Source organism: Lepus europaeus, chromosome 7 (assembly GCF_033115175.1).
Source record: "Lepus europaeus isolate LE1 chromosome 7, mLepTim1.pri, whole genome shotgun sequence".
NCBI lineage: Eukaryota > Metazoa > Chordata > Mammalia > Lagomorpha > Leporidae > Lepus > Lepus europaeus.
Window position 1 is genome coordinate 50,174,438 of NC_084833.1, and position 9,076 is coordinate 50,183,513.

Genomic DNA, 9,076 nt, shown 5'->3' on the forward strand with positions numbered 1-9,076 from the left:
CCCAGCGGAAAGGCGAAGTTGGAAGATGCCGTCAGCATGAGGCATCTCCCCCTCCCACTGCAGTATCCGCTGCAGCACCACTCTCCGCGAGGCTCTGGGGCAGCTTGGAGGGTGGCGGGCGCAGTAGGAGAGTAGATGCGTAAGGTCCCAGACCTTGGAACCCTGAAGGCATCGGTGCCTCTCAGGGCATAGGAAGCAGGTGGAGAGACAAAAGCAGTCCCGATTGGTCTTTGGACACCAGGGAAGCCCTAAAACAAACTTGGCAAAACTCCCACTTTGTGGGGCTAGGGGCAGGAAAGCTAGGGCTGTCTCCAGAGATCCAGTTTGTGTCGCTAGAACTCTTAAGGGTAGTGCCGACCGCCATATTGGCACCGCAAAAGGCACAGTGCCAGGCTGCGCCCTCTGCTCCATCCCTGGGCTCCGGGTGTCCAGCCACGCCTCGCAAAGCTCCTGCCTGGGGCAGGGTAGAAGGCAGCTTCTATGAAGACCGCCAGGATTCAGATCCCAGCGCTCTGAAAAGAGTTCAGCAGACTCCAAGAGAAATTCAACAATCTCAAAACAAACATACTGGATTCGGCGAATTGAATTCTTTGGTGCCCCCACGAGACTGGCTATTTCAACTATGAGCACCAAGAATTATTTGACCTAGTCTTCTTCAGCTATTAACTTCTTTGCACAATGTATGGCACACAGTAGGAGCTCAGCAACTGCTTGGTGAAGACAGAAGGGCAGGGTGGTGAATGAATGGACAGTCTGAAGCACCATCAGACAGTACATTCAGAGCCAAGATGAAATGGACAGTAGACCCAATTAAGATCCATTAGATGGGAGAGCAGATGTTGATTCAAAGATACTCCTCTTTATTTACTAAAAGGAATCAATGGCTTGGTGAAAACTTTCTGGAATCTAATGTGAGAGGAAATGCAGAGTTTTCTCTTTGGGAGTCCACTGGATTGCAAAGCAAAACGAGGCAGTTTTTCTCAGCCCATCCTTGTATTGTATTAGTGGATGGGAGGAAAAGTCCATAAAACGATTGGCTTTCTAAATTGAGAAAATTACATCTTGGTTTCCCTGGAACTGTTTTGAGCTTCATGGCATCTCAGTAGCCTAAGGCGAATGGTTTCCTAAGAAAATGTTTGACTTTTAAATCATCTCTCAAATATTTTGATGCCCAATTCAAATATTTTATAACATTACTTTAAAATTTTAATGTGATAGTCTTAAAATTTTATAAAGAAACAGGTTCCATGAACTACAGCTTTTGAAGTTGATTTTTTTTTTTTTGTATTTTGATGTACTCCATTTCTTAAGAAATTGTCCAGAAGAATTTTCCTTAAGAGAAAGTTTCATCCAGCCAACATATATTTACTGAGGGCCTACAATATGCCAGCCATCATTCTAGACATTAGGAACTGCCAGGGAACAAAACAAACTCCTCGCTCAGTGCCTTCTATCACAGTGATGTATTGAACAAGAGTCTTTGTATACCACATTGCTCCCCTAGTGAAACATCCTCCCTTACTCACATAAACTCATCTATTTGTCAAATAGATATTTACATTAAGACTATATGGATGTTATTCCTGCCCGGGTCACACAGTCTACTCAATTATATTTCCCCGCATATTCATTTATTTTGAATACTAGTCTCTTATTTTTCCCCAGTTTTCTTTCTCCTGATCACTTACTAATCCCTTTTCCTGGACACTATCTGTACCTCATTCACAATTTACTCCCTCACTTTGGTGGAGTATATTAACCATGATATGATTGACAACTTCTCTGGAAAGAATTCTAGGATGGAAATCATTTTCACTGAGAATTTTGAAAGTATTCTCCAACTATCTTCTATCTCCAACGTGATTACTGAGAAACATATTTCTGTGTTCTTTCTTTCTTTCTTTCTTTCTTTCTTTCTTTCTTTCTTTCTTTCTTTCTTTCTTTCCTGTAATTGTTGTTAGCTGTTGTTGTTTTTGTTATTGACTCTCTGTCTCTTCTCACCAGTATTCTAAAATTTCATGGTGATGTATCTTGGTGTGGACTGTTTATAATTACTGTTCTGAGTAATGAGGGAATCCTTACAACCTAAAATTTCATGTCTTTCACTTTAGGGAAATTTTCTTACTTTGCTTTTTTTTTCTTTTTTCTTCTTTTAATAAAACACAAATGATTATATAGTTCATAATGCTCTGTATCTTACTCTCATAACACTACTTTTATTTTTTCTTTTTTTCTACACTTCCCATAATCTCTTCTTTTAAACTTTTATTTAATAAATATAAATTTCGAAAGTACAACTTTTGGATTATAGTGGTTTCCCCCCCATAACCACCCTCCCACCCACAAATCATCCCATCTCTTACTCCCTCTCCTATCCCATTCTTCATTAAGATTCATTTTTAATTATCTTTATATGCAGAAGATCAGTTTAGTATATATTAAGTAAAGATTTCAACAGTTTGCACCCACATAGAAACACAAAGTGAAAAATACTGTTTGAGTACTAGTTTTACTGTTAATTTGCATAGTACAACACCTTAAAGACAGAGATCCTACATGGGGAGTAAGTGCACAGTGACTGCTGTTGTTGATTTAACAACTGAAACTCTTACCTATGATGTCAGTAATCACCCAAGGCTCTTGTCATGAGCTGCCAAGGCTATGAGTTCATCAACTCTGAGCTTATTTAGACAAGGCCATAATCAAAGTGGAAGTTCTCTCCTCCCTTCAGAGAAAGGTACCTCCTTCTTTGATGGCCCGTTCTTTCTGCTAGGATCTCACTCACAGGGATCTTTCATTTAGGTCATTTTTTTTTTGCCACAGTGTCTTGGCTTTCCATGCCTGAGAAATTCTCATGGACTTTTTAGCCAGATCCGAATGCCTTAAGAGCTGATTCTGAGGCCAGAGTGCTATTTAGGGCATCTGCCATTCTATGAGTCTGCTGTGTATCCCGCTTCCCATGTTGGATTGTTCTCTCCTTTTTAATTATATCAGTTATTATTTTGCTTTGCTTCTTGATAATCTCTTCCTCTCATTTTTCTGGGAGTTTTTTTTCTTGTTTTTTGGCAATTTTATATTGTTAACTTAGTTATATCAATTGTATTCATTTCTGAGCAATTTTACTCTGTGAACATTACTTTATTTGGCCTCCTGGTTTTCTATAATAGTGTGCAATATCTTCTCAAGTTCTCTGAGGCTATTAAATATCTTTTATTTGCTTTTTTAATTTTAGAGGCTATCCTCACACTTGTAGTTCTGGTTGGCTGCTGATTTACATGTAAGAGGGAGGTGATGAAGTGCTAATCAGAAGATGGGGATGTACTGATGGACCAGACTCTACAGTGATCAGATGGGAAGCGACTTTGCAATTTTACTGAGAACTGTAATCTATAAGTAACTAAAAATCTTTTATTTTGGCTTTTCCTTTTTGAGCCCTAAGAAGTGTCCTCCAGTCTCTCGTGTGGGGCAGCAGGATGCAGGTTGAGGTACAGTAAAGCTAATAAGTGAGGAGGGAAGCTGAGAGTCTTGCTGTTCACTGTGGTAATGCCCCACAGTTTTCTGTAACCCAAGAGGGGTAATCATCTAACTGCCTAGGACCTAGGAGATCCTTGGTATAACTACCCCGGCCAGAGGCTTGCAATCACTCCTACATTCAGCTCATTCTCTAACTCGACCAACAGAGGCAACCGGTTCATCAAAGTCCTGAGCTTTTCTAGGGTCCTTACTTCTTGATGTCTTTCCTGCTTGACCAGAGTTTATGCTAGAAACATACATCTTTACACTGCATCACCTTCTGCCAAACAAGTTAAGAAGCCTGACCTAAGGAACGAGATACAGACAGTCTTCGTGGGCTCTGAAATGACACTCAATCCCTGGGGTGCCTCTACCTTAGCTGATACCCACCCCCATCACAAGGCCATCTGCCTGAAGGCTGCTCTCCCACACCACAGAGAAACAGAGATGCCAACATCCAGCCTACAGAAGTCCCTTCTAGAGAATATTTTTAGAGTTGTCTGGGTCTGCCAGAGCATGAGCAAAGCATGGTGGCCCAGACCCAAGCTGGTCACTCTGAGAGATGAACAGACTCAGTGAGTGACGTCAAGGAATTACTCAGGTTGGGTTCCTCTGAGATGATTAAAATTCTGTCTTGGCACACAATTCTATTACAGGACCCAAATTGACTCTCTCTCCCTGTCTGAGAGCATTGTTCTGCACTGCAAAGGAGGTGGAAGCACAGGTCCTTAAAACTTGCTTATCAAGCTAATTAGAGTAAAATCTTCATTCAATACTCTTGGACAATGAGAGTTTTTGCTGAAGGTAAATTCCCAGTTAACTGAAACACACTTGAAATGAAAAACACCTTTGAAAAAGCCATTTGGGGTGGAAACCCTCTTAAAATGCATTACACTCTCCTCATCACCTTCTCTGGATGACTCACAGCCATCACCCAAAGAACATCAGTCACAGCACTGTATCCTGAGTGAATGACCAGGCTGTTGACCTCCACACCTGCTGACCCCCAACTGCTGTGCTTTTGAGCTGTTGATCCACCATTTTCAGCTGGAGTTTTTGAGTTTGTGTGGTTCTTTCTGGTCGCTGTTATAATATCTGTTCAGGGGCTGGTGTTGTGGCATAGTGGGTAAAGCCACTCGTGTGGTGCTGGCATCCCATATGGGCTCCAGTTCGAGCCTAGGCTGCTCCACTTCTGATCCAGATCCTTGCTAATGTCCCTGGGAAAGCAGTGGAGGATGACCCAAGTACTTGGGCCTCTGTATTCTTGTGGGAGATCTGGAGGAAGCTCCTGGCTCCTGTCTCCAGTCTGGCCTAGCTCCAGTCATTATAGCCATTTGGGGAGTGAAGCAGCAGATGGAAAATCTCTCTCTCTCTCATTCTGCCTTTCAAATAAATTTTACACACACACACACACATATATATATATATATCTGCTTCTAGCCCCAGGCCTAATCTACCTGAATTTCCACCTTCTAACTCAATACCATCAGGAAAACAATAGAAGTGTTCTTAGTAGAACTAGCTGGAGCAAATTAGAAGTGAGGAGGGTTAAGGGAAGATCTGTGTGTCTCTTCCATAACCACTGCTAAAGAATTCTAATGCATTGGGACCTGCATTGTGGAGCAATGGGTAAAGCCGCTGCCTCAATGCTTACATCCCATATTGGCACTGTTTTGAGTCCCAGCTGCTCCACTTCTGATCAAGCTCCCTGCTAATGTACCTGGGAAAGCAGTAGAAAATGACCCAAATACTTGAATCCCTGTCACACATGGGGGAGACCCAGATGGAGTTCCAGGCTCTTGGCTTTAGGCTGGCCCAGCAAATGTGGTCATTTGGGGGGGATGAACCAGTAAATGGAAAATTCTCTCTCTCTCTCTTTTTAGAAAAATTATAATGCATTAACTTATGAGTTTTACTTCAGCCAGTTGAAGGTCATTTTCCTATCTTTTCTAGCTCTTACCTGTGGCCTGTATAGAGGAAGTTTCTTGATAGAGGACTGCCTCTGTGGTCAATTTAAGTGTTCCCTTGATGTTGAGGAAGTTTGAGATAGACCATAGGTTTAAAGTGGGGTCTTGCATAATAGTGCTGTCCTATAGAACTTTGTGTAGCAATGTATCTACCAAATCTGGTAATATAGCCACTAGTCCCATGTGGCTCTCGAACACACGAAATACAGCTAGTGCTATTGAGGAGCTGAATTTTTCATTTTACTTAGCTTTCATTAATTTAAAATCAAATGGTTATAAATGACTAGTGGCTCTTCTACCAAGCAGCACAGGCCTATGCTACAGACTGTCTGTTCAATGGATAGAAAGTGGAGTCAGACTGGATATTGTTCAAATTCAGGCTACCACATTTATTAGCTGGGTGACCACAGGCAAATCACTTAAACTTTATGTGCCTCTTGATTCTCACGTGTAAAGCAGGAATAATAATGTTTCTTATTCCATAGAACTGTTGTAAGGAGTCAATGAGGTAACATAAAGTGCTTAAGACAGCATATTGCAAATAGTAAGTGCAATGTAAATATTAACCATTGTCTTTCTTTGCATTTCTAGAAGCAGACACTAAGACTAAAATTTGGTTACAAACCATTTATTTGGGAGTTGTCCCAGTAAAAGAGAAGGGAAGTTAGTCATTATGGAGTATGATAATGAGCAGGTTAGTGCTATAGGCAACTTGGTCATAATCCTCTGTAGACTCTCTGGGTTGCTGTAGAGAGCATGTCTCAGAATTATCCCCCCACCAAGGAATGATAAATTTATTTATCCACCAACTCAAAATGGGAGATCAGCTAGAGTCCCAGGCTCCTGAGGTCAGCTTGGTCCAGCTCTGGTTATTACAGGCATCGGGAAGTAAACCAGTGAATGGAAGATATTTCTTTCTTTCTCTCTCTTTCTCTCTCTCTCTCTTTGCCTTCAAGTGTTCATGAATGCCTCCAAGTGACAGAACCTTTTTGTCATGGTACCTTAGTATCTGGAACAGTGCCCAGCACAAAGATTGGGTTAATAAACATCTGAGAGGGGCTGGCACTCTGGTGTACCAGGTAAAGCAGTGCCAGCATCCCAAATGGGCACCAGTTCGAGTCCTGGCTGCTCCACTTCCGATCCAGCTCTCTGCTGTGGCCTGGAAAAGCAGTAGAAGATGGCCCAAGTCCTTGGGCCCCTGCACCTGCATGGGAGACCTAGAAGAAACTCCTGGCTTCAGATAAGCTCAGCTCCAGCCGTTGCGGCCATCTTGGGAGTGAACCAGCAGATGGAAGACCTCTCTCTCTGCCTCTGCCCCTCTGTAACTCTTTCAAATAAAATAAATAAATCTTAAAAAAATAAACATCTGAGGACTGATAGGAACATAGGAATGTTTACTCTGCATAGTTTAGTGTCCTAGGGGCTCTATCAAAATCATTTCACACAATCCTTACAACAACCATATGAAATACATACTGTTAGCTTCTCTTCCCAGTTGAGAAAACTGAGGATAGAGAAGCTAAGTACTGGTCAATGTTGTATCTACTGAACATAAGAGCAGGCTTTAAGCCCAAGCAGTCTGATACCAGAGTATAAATATTTGTGATTATTTGCCTCTTTCATAGCAATTATAGATCTTTAAGAAGAAGAAGGAAGTTGTGATAAATAGCCACCTCATACTCAATCATGTAGAACAGGCCTGGAAAGCAGAGGAAATTTCAGGAGCCCTAACCGTCTCTCTAGATGCCTGGCTATAGTCATTACAGAAGACTCTTAGAGGGCTAAGTTCATATGCAGTACCAATTTCAGTCCTTTGAGGGACATCACATTCCTCTGATTAGCTCATCTTTTCAGTGTATCTGAAGACCATTACAATGCTCTACTTAACAGCTTTCAGATAGAGAACCTCCAGTCCCAAGGCCAGGTCCCTATATCTACTTAGTTGACTACTTCTCCACAGTGAGGAGTTTAGATGGGTCAGAGATAGTGTCTGTCTTCCAGCACTGAATGAGTGAATGGATAAGTGAGTGCAGGAGTCAGAATTAACCAAAAGCTCTAAGTGAATGAATAATGAGTGCAGGAATCAGAATTAATCAAAAGCCTTAGCCCAAGGGCAACCAAGGTGATATTCAGGATCAAAATCAGATGCAATCTTACAGAGTAAAGATGTTATGCAACATTTTGCCTAGAGACAGCTAGTGCCTAAAACTGTGTCTGGCACATAGTAGTTATTCAACGAATATTTGTTAAATGAATAGTGGTAGTGCAAAAATTGCTTGCTTGTTTTTATTTCAGCTATCCATCCTTACTCTTGCTTCATTGAATCCTTTATGGATTTGGATATTCAAGCTGTAATCCAAAACCAGAAAGAACTGAATTTGTTCTCCATAATAGAGGGAGAAAATTTTAAGATTCCTTAGAAAAAATATGAAAAAAATATAGGAGACAAACAGCAGAAGCCCCAGAGCTCACAGGGGTGAAGAGCAAGTGAGAAACTACCCACGATTGTTAGGAGATGAGATAAGGAAAAAAAATGAAAGAAAAAAAGCCTAATGGGAACATTTAACCTTTCTTTAACCTAGAAGCTATGATGAATCTTATCCTGTAACCCTCATCTCTTTAATAAAAGTCAAGTATTTTTTTCTGTTTTGTGGAACTGGATATTTTTGAGAAAATCAAGGAATGGACTGAGTCTCATCTCTCAAGGCAAGACCAAATGGAGCAGACACAAAAATTGGATTCTAGAGAATATGAGGCATAAAGCAGAGTTTGAGCTAACTCTACCTTGTTTGGGGTTGGCACAGTCCAAGTCACATACAGTCACATAGTCTACACTAGCTTCAACACAGCCCACTTAGTAATGGGACTCCTCAAGGTTATTGCCTTCCATTTGGCATATATGGGTGTCAGTCCCTACCCTTGGGCTCTGTGGGACCCTAGGAAGAGTTGTTCACTGAAACATCTTTACCACATTGCATCAGTCCCTTTGATCTCACTGTGCCTGCCCCCAGTTCAGCCTATGACTCAGAAGTACCTTGTAGCCAAAGAAATCTGGTAGAGGACAAAGCCCTCACCCTATATTCCTTTTTAAGACTTTTGATGTTCTCATGTGTCATTTTGTAATTGAGATCATCAGTTAGTTGCCTGTATCTGATCCTTACTTTCCCTCCCTCCCAGCTAAACTCAACCTTCAGGCCATACAATGGAATTGAACAAAATGAGTTAACAGTTTTCTATGTGAGTCACTGTGGGTGACTCTGTTCAGAGAGCACTGTGGAGCGAGCAGGCAGAGCCCAGGCAAGTGTTTCAGCCATCCAAGAACTGGCTGGCAGCCCAAGAGACACTCTCACCTGATGATGGACTAGCGGATGAGTCCTGGAGGAAATGGTTTCCAACAGCCGCAGAGAGTCTCTTGGCTCATGCACAGCAATGCTCTTCCCGATTAAAAACGTTGTCATCATTCACACTGCAATGTGAAACCCTTTTTTTATTTTTAACATCGTGCTCACATTTCTACAGGCTTCCATCTACTCTGCATATTAAAGATAAGACCCTTCCACAGAATGGTGACATCTCTAAGTCACTGTTCCACCCAA